Below are 14,317 nucleotides of genomic sequence, written 5' to 3'. Positions count from 1 at the left end.
TTACTATTTACTTCAATTATACTGTTTAAGGGAAATATTAATGCAATTAAGTAACAGCCACAGTATGTAGAAAAGTTGGCTGATTATAGTACGTGTAGAATTTGCTGCCTCCAAATACAAAAAGAGAAAATACTTTCATCCCCAAGGTTACACTGCTAATTGTAAAGCACAAGACCGGAGAGAAAACATCAAAAACACACATGGGAGTAACAGGATAGCAGATAGGAGAAGTTAGACAGGATGAGGTTGGAGGAACCATAGGGAGAGTGATTTATTCTGAAACAGGCCAGTGACAGAAGATAAGTGTATTGCAAGGATAAGTGATAAGAGTACCATGACTGAGAATGTCAGAGACAAATAAAATGGATAAACCAATTTAGTAGGAATGATAAGTCATAAGGGTACACGGGAGGTGTTGATTAGAACAGAAGACTATGGCCAGACGAGAACAAAGAAATAATTAGAAATATCTGAGGTATAAATTGACTTCTGATCAAAACAACAGAATGTTCTGGCCTTGGGGATTAAGATAGGAGGTCTACACCATAGATGATTGCAGAGCAGGAAATTGCTTGAGATAAATCTTATACAATGAGTCTATCAAAGAAAGCCAACTCTTGGTCAATGTAACAATGTTGATCTATATAAACAGAAGAGACTGGACAGTAGGAGTCAGTCTTGGGGAATAGCTCACCGAGCAGGTGACCTATGAACTAACGACTGAACCAGAGCTCTGTTAAGCTTTATTCTTGTGCTATGTAATAAACTGTTTGTGAAATCGAATACCTTCTGTGATAGTACAGATCTATCACCAATGTACATAGTGTATATAGCTACTGTATCTAGACTGTGCTTACAGCGATTGGCTGAGAGCTAAGCCACGCCTACTGTCTGGGTCTTAAAGGGTTGTGTCCCTAGCCAGGTCGGATCATTCCGGACTGGTCGGCCACCTGTGAAAAGCTCCTGTCTTTTGCTAATAAAAGCCTTGGTTTGGATCAACAAGTCTTTGGTTCTTTCGACGAGCTCTACACCTTCTCCTATCACTTCATTCAACAAGCACGCTGGACTCAGACGACACATAGACCAAATTGAGGGTAGGATAAAGCCAGAGTCCGACAGCCTCCATGTCAACGCAATGACGTAGAAGGCTCGCCAGTGGGTATACTTTGTGAGGTGCTTGAGGAGATTCGGCACGTCACCTAAAACATTCCGTCTGGTTGCATCACTGTCTGGTATGGAGGCGCCAATGCTCAGAACAGGAAAAAAATCCAGAAGGTTGTTAACTCGGCCTGTGACATCACAGGCACCAGACTTCACTCCATCGAGGGCATCTACAAGAGGTGGTGACTCATAAGAAAGCAGCCTCTGCCCTTAAAGATCCCAACACCCAAGCTATGCCCTCTTCACTCTGCTACCATCGGGTAAAAGGCACAGGAGCCTGAAGACAGGCACTCAGCAGCACAAGGACAGCGTCTTCCCTGTAGCCATCAGATTTCTGAACAACTAATGAACCAAAGACACTGCCTAACTTTGACTTTTTCTTGCACTTTTTAAAATGTATTTTTTAAGGTGGTTTCTATAGATATTTACCACTCCGATGCTGCTGTAAAACAACGAATTTCACGTCATGTTCATGACAAATTCTGATTCTGATTCTGGTAGTAGTGAGGTAGCTGAACGTTTAAAGAAGTAGATGGCGAACGGGTGTGAGGGTGATCTGGCTGCGACATCTGTCACCCCATTGATCGCTAGGGATGATTTGGCTGATCTGGCTGGCGAGGCGGGTGTCACCCTTCCCTCACAACTCCATGTGCGTCCCTCCTGAAGCTCAGCGCTCGGTCGCAGAGGATGGCCCCCTAGAAGAGGACCACTCTGCCGGTCTAGGGTATATGACGTAGAAGTAGATGGCGAACCAATCATACAGACTCCATTGTTTCCCCCGGGTGGATTTTTAGCGAGGGATCACTGGAAAGTGGTAGTTATCTTGGATATTTGTATTTCGTCCACCTTCCCTATTCCAGGGACACTAATTCCAGCAATCAGGCCATCTCCCGCCATTAACTATGGACAGGACTCACAGTAACACAATAGGCATGCTGTACTTCTCTTTTATAAGTGCAGATAGTTGAGGTAGAAGGTCATCATTGATTAGCAGGGAGGGGTTGAGTGACCCACTTGTTCTGTTCCCTCCCCTCTTTGTTTCTTTCTTATGTAAAAGAACACGTCATTGCCAAAAAACCTCTGTGAATGTGGCACCAGCTGCACTCTGCTGTGTTTTACTAATTGGACCATTTATTTTGCAGAGTTCATGTTTTAATTGTTTATTTCATCTTGAACCAATGCAATCTGTATGGCAGAGGTACAAGAGAATGGAACAGAAACTAGCATGAGCCATGGAACTGAGGAGAGAACCAGAAGTGCAGAGAGCAAAGAAATAAAAGGAAGTAGTTTGAGATATAAAGGAAGTTCAGGGCATTCTGAAGGGCTGTGGATAGCACTTGTTCTTTTCTTCAGTCTTTTGCTCAGGTCCAGGTCGACACACCAATTCTAGCTTTGCACTGTTGCTGGTACCAATATATAGTCGATGAGTCATCCTTATTGTGTTGAGAAAATTATCAGCATTTAGTCAATTTGACCATAGGACGTCCCAGACGTGTGCAGATCCACTGTAAGTCCAGGGCTAGCTGAGTGATAGATAAGCAGGATCCAAAGGCTAAGCCCTGCTTTGTTAGAAATCTCCAATGTTAAGACGACAAATCACCTCTCAGATCTTTGGCCAGGTCAGATGTAGCATAGGATCAGAGAGGCCGATCATTTCAACTGTGACACTTAACCCAAGGAATGGTTAACCGATTATATTCAATTATTTTATCATAGTTTAATCTTTTAAATGAAGTCTGTTTTAATAATTTTAATGAACATTATTTTTCACTTTGGAATTTATAAATGCTTTTTATTATTTTATTATTTTAATTACTTCTAATAATTTAAATAGATTTTAAACGGTTTGCAACTGGGCAGGCTGGAACTGTGAACAGAGTTTATGTTAAGCAAGATTGGCCCATTAAATCAATAGCAACCTTTCAACTGGACATAAGCGGCCAGGTGATATTGCTGCTCATGACCAGTCTCGAGAAAGGTTCACCATTAGCATCCTAATGACTGGAAGTCAATAATATAAACCCTTCAGGTCAAAGACTTAACAATACTATCTGGGTTTCAGTTCACAGAAACCTTACTTTGGTGCCTCGTGCCTAGAAAACCGTGAATTCAAATCGTGTACCAATGATTGAGCATAAAATCCAGGTTGACTCTCTTGTGGCTAACGGTGTTCCGTGCTGACAGGGATGCCATCTTTAAGGTGAGATAATAACCAGAGGAATGCTTTTTCCTTGCGCTTGGATATAACAGATCCTGGCGCATTATTTTGTAGGAGTTCCGCCTGGTGGCCTGATTAACATTTATTCCTCAATCAGTGAGACCGATGATCATCTCACTGATAGTGTGGAACACCAGATCATCTGACCATTGACATACAGCTGCTTGAGGGATTTTGTCGTGCACAAACTGCCTGCCTTGTATTCTATTTAATACAGTGGCTGCAGTGCACTTCCTCAGCTGGAATATGTTTCCGGATGTTTTGAAATGACAATTTCTTACACCAGTGATTGCACCAGAACCATAAGAAGTTGGACAAGGCCCAAAGGAAAGAAAAGAGCTTTGCATCTACTGCAGATCCATGCGACAGGAGTAAATTCATTTCCATGCCCCAACCTCGCCTGTTGCCTTTTAACTAATTCAAGCTGCAGGCTTACCTCAGTGGGAGACCCACATGAACTTTAGGCTTTGCCAATGGCATATTTCAATGTTGACAGGCATTTAGCTGGGCTGCCAAGAACTGTTACATTTGAACCAGGACTTTTAACACAATGTGAGGGTTTGTAATTGGTCTACTAGAATTCTGTTTAAGTCAGCTGTGTGATAATCTGATATCAGATGGGAAGAAGAATTCATTGACATGAAATTTGAAAGGAACCTTTTGTTTAATTTTCATAGTTGAAATTATGTAATGGATGAACTTGCTTGCAGTATTCTGGACCCTTAAAATCAACCGCGGTCAATGCTGTTAATTATATTTTTCACGTGTGCTTTCCTCGACTCCTTCAAAGGTGTTGTCTCTTATAGAACACAGGATAATTAATAATATTTGGCTACCTGGCCACTGAAATTGATAATTGGATCTGCTTTTGTCCAGTGATCATGATCAAATTTACTCGTTGATAAACAAAAGCTTTCTTTCAGTTCATCCCTGCTTCTTTGCCAATTTAAGTCCTCTTGTTCTCAATGCTAGCAATGGAAACAGTTTTGCTTCGTTCACTTTGTCTCGGCCTGTTATAATTATGAGTGTCTGCATCAACTAATTTCTCAACCTTTTCTGCTCCAAGGAGAAAAATTCCAGCTTGCGTTTAGAATTTTGTTGGGGAGCAGTTACACCAATCAATCATCTAAAGTGAAGCACAGCAAAGTTTTACTGTGTCATTTTACATGCATTCATTAATGTGGAGCTGTCAGGAACTGAGGCCTTAATCTACTTTTCCTTCTGCTAGCCAGAGAAAACCCAACCTCAATAACCTATCACTTCCATCAGTACACCTGTAACAGATTATAGATATGTTTTTGGGAGATAACTTGGGGCAGGTTTTTTAGTGTCGGTCACATACAAACACTTTAAAACAGATCTTATTTAAAATACTGGAGCTCTGCTCATGCTAGACAGGCTGAGGCCAAGAGCCTTTGCCAAGGCTTTGGAGAGTGCCCAAGAGACTTCACTAATGGATTGTTGTTTACAAAAAGGCAACAGATGAAAGAGCTTGTTGGAGCCGCAGGCTGTCTGGAGTGGAACCTGCTGTTTTAAGAGGGTCATGTGGTTTTGCAAGCAGAGAGAGTAAAACAGGTTGTTTCTCTGAGAGGGAGAGAGATTTCAGTTCTGCAGTGTTATAGTCAGCAGTAGCAGCAGCTGGGACTGGAACAGGACAAGCTGGCAAGCTTGTGGAAAACCCCATTTGGAAGATGGGTTGTGACTGCTTAGTTCAGCCTGGTCAAAGTCCTTGTGGTTCATGCAAGAGGAGAGGACTGGCTGCCTAATGTTTCACTTGAAATAAGAGACATAAAAAGGAACTCTGTGGTGACCTGAAAGAAAGAGGTTATGATCTGGAGAACCCTGATGGGGCAAATTTCTTCAGCAAGACACTGAAATGGCTGCTTACAAGAAATCAGTTGTGGGTGTCCAGTGAACAACAAATCTCTCTGAAAACTGACAAGAACCTTCCTGAGCAATAACCATTTACCTTTCATAAACCAAAGTATGGTGAACTTTATAAATGTTAAATTCTGTGCACAGTATAAGAATTGCCTGCAACCAGTAAACTTGGAGGAATGAGAAGTGAGATTGGACTGTGAATCAAAGAACTTTTCTAAACTTACACACACATTACATACACGTGTGCTTAGAATTAGAAGAGGGTTAAGTTAGGTTGGTTAAGTTAATAGTGATAAGTGAAAGTGTGATTCTGTTTTCATGTTTAAAGATATATTTTAAAATTTTTTTTTATTTTTCACACTGTGAATCATATCAACCAAAATATGTACAAACGTTTCTCATTAAATTTACAGTGACCTTTTCTCCCTTTTTTTTCCTCCTTTCCCTCCCTCCCCTCCACCAACCGCCCCCCCCCCCAAATCCATTAGTATTCAACATATACAATACAATAAAACCATAAAACAATATCTTCACACAAAGGAAAATAAACGAGAAAAATGTGTCGTCTATTTATTACACACTGAATCTAGTCGTTTTGTCTTTTTATCATTCTCATTTTAAGGGATGGAGGTCGTAGGCAAGCTCTTTCTGATATGTTCCATGTATGGTTCCCAAATTTATTCAAACATTGTGACTTTGTTTTTTAAATTATATGTTATTTTTTCCAATGGAATACATTTATTCATTTCCATGTACCATTGCTGCATTCTCAGGCTCTCTTCCATTTTCCAAGTTGACATTATACATTTTTTTGCTACTGCTCAGGCTATCATAATGAATTTTTTTGGTCCTTTGTCCAATTTAAGGCCTAATTCTTTACTTCTTATGTTATTTATAAGAAATATCTTTGTTTTTTTTGGTATGCTATTTTTTTATAATTTTATTTGATATCTGGTTTAGTTCTTCCCAAAACGTATGTCCAAGTTGCATGTAATGTTGTACCCATTTCCTTCCCACAGTGAAAACATCTATCTGATAATGTTGAATCCCATTTTTTTAATTTTTGAGGAGTGATATATACCCTGTGTAACCAATTATACTGTATCATGCGTAACCTTGTGTTTATTGTATTCTTCATTGTTCCAGAACATAACTTTTCCCATGCTTCATTTTTTATCTTTATGTTTAAATCCTTTTCCCACTTCAGGTTAGGTTTATAGTTTATTTTATCATTCTCCTTATCTTGCAGCTTAATGTACATGTTCGTTATAAATCTCTTAAAAATCATTGTGTCTGTAATCACATATTCAAAGTAGCTTCCTTCAGATAATCTCAAGTTGTTTCCCAATTTATCCTTTAAGTAAGCTTTCAGTTGATGATATGCAAACATTGTACCATGAGTTATTCCATATTTGTACTTCAACTGTTCAAACGTTAATAAATTATTTCCCAAAAAACAATTTTCTATTCTTTGATTCCTTTTCTCTCCCATTCTCTAAAGGAAAGTTTATCTATTGTAAAAGGAATTAGAGGATATTGCGTCAATAATAATTTTGGTATTTGGTAATTTGTTTTTTTTTTCTTTCTAAGTAGATCTTCTTCCATGTATTAAGTAAATGATGCAATACTTGTGAGTTTTTATATTGGACCAGTGTATCATCCCACTTATAAAGTATATGTTCCAGCACCTTCTCGCCTATTTTAGCTAGTTCTATCTTAGTTCAGTCTGGTTTTTTTTCCTTGTCTGTTAAAAATCTGATAAATACCTTAATTGAGCAGCTCTATAATAATTTCTAAAATTTGGTAACTGCAAACCACCTTGATTATACCTCTCTGTTAATTTATCTAATGCTACCCTTGGTTTCTTCCCTTTCCACAAGAATTTCCTTATTGTTCTCTTTAGTTCATTAAAAAAAATTCTGTTGAGGGAATTGGTAACATTTGAAGTAAGTATTGTATCCTTGGGAACATGTTCATTTTAATGCAATTTCCCCTCCCTATCAACATTAGCGGTAATTCTTTGCAATGTTCTAAGTCTTCCTGCAATTTCTTTATTAGTGGCTGATAATTTAGTTTGTACAAGTGGCTTAAATTATTATCTAACCTGTTCCCTAGGGGTCGGATTGCTTGTGTTTGCCATTTAAATGGTGATTCTTTTTTAAATTCTGTATAATCTACTTTACTCATTGGCATCATTTCATTTTTATTTGCGTTGATCTTGTACCTGATATTTCTCCATATTCCTTCAATTTCTTATGTAATTCATTTATTGATATCTCTGGTTCTGTTAAGTATACTATAATGTCATCTGCAAATAAGATAATTTTATACTCTTTCTCCTTTATTTTTATCCCTTTTATTTTATTTTCTATTCTTATCTGTTCTGCCAAAGGTTCTATTGCTAAGACGAACAATGAGGGGGATAGTGGACATCCCTGTCTAGTTGACCTACTTAATTTAAATTGATTCGATACATATCCATTTACTGCTACTTTCGCCAACAGTCCATTATACAATGCTTTAATCCAATTTATATATTTTTCTGGTAGATTGAACTTCTGTAATACTTTAAATAAGTAGTTCCACTCTACTCTGTCAAAAGCTTTTTCTGCATCAAAAGCAACAGCCACTGTTGGTTTCTTATTTCCTTGAACTGCATGAATTAGATTAATAAATTTACAGACATTGTCCGCTATTCGTTTTTTCTTAATAAATCCAGTTTGATCTTGTTTTACTATTTTTGGTACACAATTGGCCAATCTGTTTGCTAACAATTTTGCTATTATCTTATAATCTAAGTAGAAATATTGGTCTATATGATGCTGGTGTTTATGGATCCTTCCCCGTCTTTGGTATTACTGTAATTATTGCTGTCTAACATGAATCTGGCAAGTTTTGTGTTCCTTCTACTTGGTTCATTACTTCCAGGAGAGGAGAAATTAATAACTCTTTAAATGTTTTATAAAATTCTATTGGAAATCCATCCTCTCCTGGTGTTTTATTGTTCGGCAGCTTTTTTAATATATCTTGTACTTCCTCTATTTCAAATGGTTTTTATTAGTTTGTTTTGTTCCTCTTCTTGCAATTTCGGCAATTCAATTTTAGCTAAAAATTCCCATATTGTCATCTTTTCCCTCGTTCTCAGTTTGGTATAATTGTTCATAAAATTCCTTAAAATTTTCATTAATCTTTGTTGGATTATATGTAATTTTTTTGTCCTTTTTCCTTGATGCCAATACCATTCTTTTAGCTTGTTCTGTTTTAAGTTGCCAGGCTAATATTTTATGTGTTTTTTCTCCCAGTTTGTAATAATTTTGCTTTGTTTTCATTATGTTCTTCTCCACTTTATACATTTGTAATGTTTCCTATTTTATTTTTTTTGTCTGCCTATTCTATCCTTTTCATTATGTCATCCCTTCATACTAATTCCTTTTCTGTACTTATTATCTCCCTTTCCAACTGCTCTGTTTTCCGATTGTAATCCTTTTTCATCTTAGTCATGTAACTTATTATCTGCCCTCTTATGAAGGCTTTCTTTGCATCCCATAATATAAATTTATCTTTCACTGATCCTGTGTTTATTTCAAAATATGTTTTAATTTGGCATTCAGTAAACTCCCTAAATTCCTGTCTTTTAAGTAGCAAGGAGTTTAACCTCCATCTATATGTTCTTGGTGGGATGTCCTCCAGTTCTATTGCTAATAACAGGGGTGAATGATTTGATAGTAGTCTAGCTTTATACTCAGTTTTCATAACTCTCCCTTGAATATGGGCTGACAACAAAAAAATATCAATCCTTGAGTAAGTTTTGTGCCTACTCGAATAATATGAAAATTCCTTCTCTCTTGGGTGCTGCCTCCTCCATATATCCATATATTTCATTTCCTGCATTGATTTAACCATAAATTTGGCTACTTTATTCTTATTACTTGTCTTTTGTCCAGTTTTATCCAACTTTGGGTCCAAATTAAGGTTAAAATCTTCTCCTATCAATATATTTCCTTGAGTGTCTGCAATCTTCAAAAAAATATCCTGCATAAACTTTTGATCCTCCTTGTTAGAGGCATATATATTGAGCAAATTCCAAAGTTCTGCATATATATGACATTTTATCATTGCATACCTCCATGCCGGATCTAATATTTCCTCCTCTGTTTTAATTGGTACATTTTTGTTAAATAGTATGGCTACACCTCAAGCTTTTGATGCTGCTGTTACGTGTCCTACCCAGTCTCTCTTTAAATTGTTATGTTCCACTTCATTTGTGTTTCCTGCACAAATGCTATATCTATTTCTTCCTTGTTCAATAAATTTAGTAACCTCTTCCTTTTGATTTGGTTATGTATTCTGTTAATGTTTATAGTCATATAGTTCAACATGGCCATCTTGCTTATATTTCTTTTCCACCTCTTCACCACCTCCATCCCCCTTTTCCCCATTTTCATCTCTTAGTTTTCTCTTATTAAACTTAATGTATGCGGTTCCCACACCCACTAATACCTTAACCCCAAAAGTTTCCTCCCTCTCTAAGTTATCCCTTGCCGGGAAACCACAACTCCCCTTTTCATTTGGATTGTGATCTTACTCGCAGCGTCAACTGATTTTGCAGTGACGGTTATTCCCTTTCCCCTCCCCAGCCCTCCCCAGAAAACATTAAAAAAAACACATATAACAAAGCTCTCTCTCTTTTTTTTCCCACCCTCACTTCCTTCCTTCCCATCTATTTTCCCTCTTTGGTTCTTTACATATACATTGTTTTTACATCTTTATATATATACTTTATCGCCATTCTTCATTCTTATTACACCTCTTCTTCTCTTCTTCTGTCCTGCAAACATTTTGCGAATTCTAGCGCTTCCTCTGGATCCGAGAACAGTCTGTTTTGCTCCCTGGGTATAAATATTTTCTTTTCTTTCTTTCTTTCTTTATTTCTTTCTTTCTTTCTTTCTTTTTCAATCTTTTTATTATTATTATAATTTATAAACACATACAGTTCAAAGAGATATTAAAAAAATACATAGTAAGTAATGAATTAATACAGAGATATTAAACAATAATATTACAGAATAAAAATATATCATAAAAAAAAATTTTGATCAGTTTAGGGTGTGAACTATCTCTAAAAAAAAAGATATAATTAATAACAATATATGAAAAAAGAGAGATAAAAAAAAACCCAAAAAAGAAGAAAAGACAAATCTGAATTTAAAAAAAACTTTTAAAAAAACTTTAAAAAAAACCTACAGATATAGCTAAACCACGCCGATCACTCCGATCTCATCTTACAGCCCAATTATCATACATAAACATAGAAAGATAACAGAGCCAGGTCAACTCACCACAAATGAAAATATTGAATAAATGGTCGCCAGGTTAACTCAAACTTAGAAGGGGATTCATAGACAGAGTTTCTAATTTTCTCTAAATTTAAACATAGTATAGTTTGGGTAAACCATTGGAAAACAGTGGGAGGATTTACCTCTTTCCAATTTAATAGTATAGATCTTCTAGCCATTAGTGTAAGAAAAGCAATCATATGATCCGCAGGAAGAGATAAATAAGTCAAATCTATCATAGGTAATCCAAAAATTGCAGTAATGGGATGTGGTTGTAAATCAATATTCAAAACAGTAGATATAATGGAAAAAATTTCCTTCCAATAATTCTGTAAAGAGGGACAGGACCAAAACATATGTGTAAGGGAAGCTATTTCCAATTGACATTTATCACATATAGGATCGATATGAGAATAAAAGTGATGGAGTTTATCTTTAGACATATGAGCTCTATGAACAACTTTAAACTGTATCAGTGAATGTTTTGCACATAGAGAAGAAGAGTTTACCAGTCGCAGAATTTTATTCCAATTTTCATTAGAAATATGAAGGTTGAGTTCTCTTTCCCAATCATTTTTAAACTTTTCAAAAGTCCCAGAATTTATTTTTGTAATTATATTATATAATTTAGATATCACACCTTTTGGAGGGAATTTTGAATATAGTATATCCACTAAAACAGTCGTAGTCTACCGATTGGGAAAAGAGGGTAAAGTCGAAACTAAGAAACTCCTAATCTGCAAATATCGAAAGAAATGAGATTGAGGTAAATCATATTTCATGGATAATTGTTCAAATGACATGAAAGAGTTATCCAAGAATAAATCCGAAAAGCATGTTATACCTTTAACTTTCCAGAGTAAATAAGCTTGATCAATTAGAGAGGGATGAAAAAGGAAATTTAGTACAATAGGAGTATCCAAGATAAAATGACTTAGGCTAAAAAATCTCCGGAATTGAAACCATATACGTAGTGTATGTTTAGCCATTGGATTATCAATTTGTTTATATAATTTAGTAAGAGTAAAAGGGAGAGCAGCTCCCAAAATAGAGCTAATTGAAAAATTTTGTATCGGTTTAATTTCTAAATTTACCCAATGGGGATTTAGAGATAATTCTGAATAATTCAACCAATACCTTAAGTAACTAATATTAATTGCCCAGTAATAAATTCTAAAGTTGGGTAATGCCAACCCTCCCTCTAGTTTAGATTTCTGTAAATATTTTTTCCCCAATCTAGGATTCTTGTTTTGCCAGATATATGAGGACAATTTAGAATCGACCTTATCAAAAAAAGATTTAGGAACAAAAATAGGTATAGCTTGGAATATATATAAAAATTTAGGTAAGATCATCATCTTAATAGCATTAATTCGGCCTATCATGGATAGGGATAATGGTGACCAATTGGTAAGTAAACTGCCGATCAGGTCCAATAGAGGGAAAAAATTAGTCCTAAACAAATCTTTATGTTTTTTATTAATCTTAATCCCTAAATATATAAAATGGTCTCTAGCTATTTTAAAAGGTAAACTATCATAAATAGGGACCCATCCATTAAAAGGGAATAATTCACTTTTATTTAAATTCAGTTTATATCCCGAAAAATTACTAAATTGGGCTAATAAAGATAAAACGGCAGGAATAGAATTTTCAGGATTGGAAATATATAACAATAAATCATCTGCATATAGTGATACTTTATGAATATCCCTGCAACGAATAATACCAGTAATATTGGGTGCTTCTCTGATAGCAATTGCCAAAGGTTCTAAAGCTAAGTTAAATCGGGTATAAATATTTTAAGCACGGCTGGATGTCTTAATATGAATTTGTAACCTTTTTCCATAAAATCAATTTCACTATATTAAACTCCTTCCTCCTCTTTAAGAGTTCAAAACTTATGTCTGGGTAAAAAAAATATTTTTTGACCCTTGTATTCCAATGGTTTATTATCTTCTCTAACTTTATTCCTTGCCTGTTCCACTATGTTTTCTCTTGTCGTATATCTCAAAAAAATTTTACTCAGACAGATCTTGGTTTTTGATGTGTCTATGGTTTCGGAGCTGATGCTCAATGTGCCCTTTCTATTTCCATTTCTTCCTGTATTTCTGTCATTCCTAGGACCTTCGGGATCCATTCTTTTTAAAATTCCTTCATGTCTGTGCTTTCTTCACCCTCCTTCAGGTCCACTATTTTTATGCTGTTTTGTCTACTGTAATTTTCCAACATATCAATTTTCTGAGATAACAACTCTTGCGTCTTTTTAATTTTTTTTGTCACTTGTTTCCAATTTTTACATTTACTTCCATTTCTACAGCCGTTTCCCGCTCTTCCACATTCTCTACTCTTTTCCCTATTTCTGTCATTACCAGTTCTAACCTTTGCATTTTATTTTCTGTTCTTTTCATTTTCCTTTTAATTGCATTAAATTCTAATGATAACCATTCTTTTAATGACCTAATTTATTCTTCAAAAAAAAAACTTTATCTATATTCTGTCCATCAGTTTTTCCTTCTGTTTCTCTTTGTCCATCAGTTTTACCTTCTATTTCTCTGGGAAGATCTTGGTCTTCTTCTTCCTCTTCTTCTGTGTCTGTTCCTGTGTTTGTGTCTTCTTCTCTTCTTTGTGTCCGTGTCTCTTCTGTTTTTCCTGTGGATCTGCTTGCATCTCTTTGTCGGGCCTCTTCTTGCTGGGCCTCTTGTTGCTGGTCCTCCCCTCTTGGGTTACTCCTCTGTTGTTCCTCCTGCCGTTGCTCTTCTTGCCGGTCGTCTTTCCGTCTCTCTCCCACGTCGCTCCTTTCTCTGCTGCCTTTCTCATCCTCCAGCTGAGTGTCCTGGTGTCGGGCGTCCCTCATCTGTTTGCGCTGCGGCTGCCCGCTCCTCTGCTGAGCTCCCCTCCCAGCGGTGTGCTCTTTTTCCCTCATTTCCATTGGTTGTGCACTGCACATGCGCGACTCCTCGGGGTCGGGCGTTCTTCGCCACCACAGCATCCTATTCCTTCATGCAGCCAAGGCCTTCTTTCTTTCTTTTTTGGTGATTTTTCTACTTCTTTTATTCCAGTTGTTTTTATTTTCTCCTTTTTGGATGCCATTCTCTTCCTCTTCTCTGCAACTTTATCTTCTATTTCTTATACTTTATTTTTGTTGTGCTTTATCTTTTTCTAACATTTTTGCTGTTTTCCTGGAGAGGGCTGGTTTTCCCGACCGGCCACTACTCCATCACGTGACTCCTCCCTATGTTTACAGATAATTAAAAGCAACTTTGTTTAAATAACCGTTTGTCTTGGTGAATATCTATTGCTGCTGGGTTTATGGGTCCTCTGGGGTCGTAACACACAGGTTAGATCCTGGTGACTCACTGTAACACTTAGAATTACCCTTAATTATTTATATTTTTTAATTTAGACATACAGCATGGTAACAGGTCCTTTCAGCCTACAAGCCCATGCTGCTCAATTACACCTAATTGACTTACAATCGCCAGAACATTTTGAAGTATGAGAAGAAACTGGAGCACCCGGAGGAAACCCATGCAGACATGGGGAGAAATGTACAAAGTCCTTACAGACAGCGCCGGATTTGAACTCCGGTCACTGCCGCTGTTGCAGTGTGGCACTAACCACTACCCCAATGGATTATCATCCATTAGTGATTTTATCCATTAGTATGCAGCTGGGAGGGGTCTTCAGAAAGCTTCCCTGTTCGCCTTGCATAAACATG

The sequence above is a fragment of the Narcine bancroftii genome, chromosome 8, assembly GCF_036971445.1.
Source record: "Narcine bancroftii isolate sNarBan1 chromosome 8, sNarBan1.hap1, whole genome shotgun sequence".
Classification (NCBI taxonomy): domain Eukaryota; kingdom Metazoa; phylum Chordata; class Chondrichthyes; order Torpediniformes; family Narcinidae; genus Narcine; species Narcine bancroftii.
The sequence above is the reverse complement of the archived record's forward strand: the minus strand, read 5'-3'. Positions refer to the sequence as shown.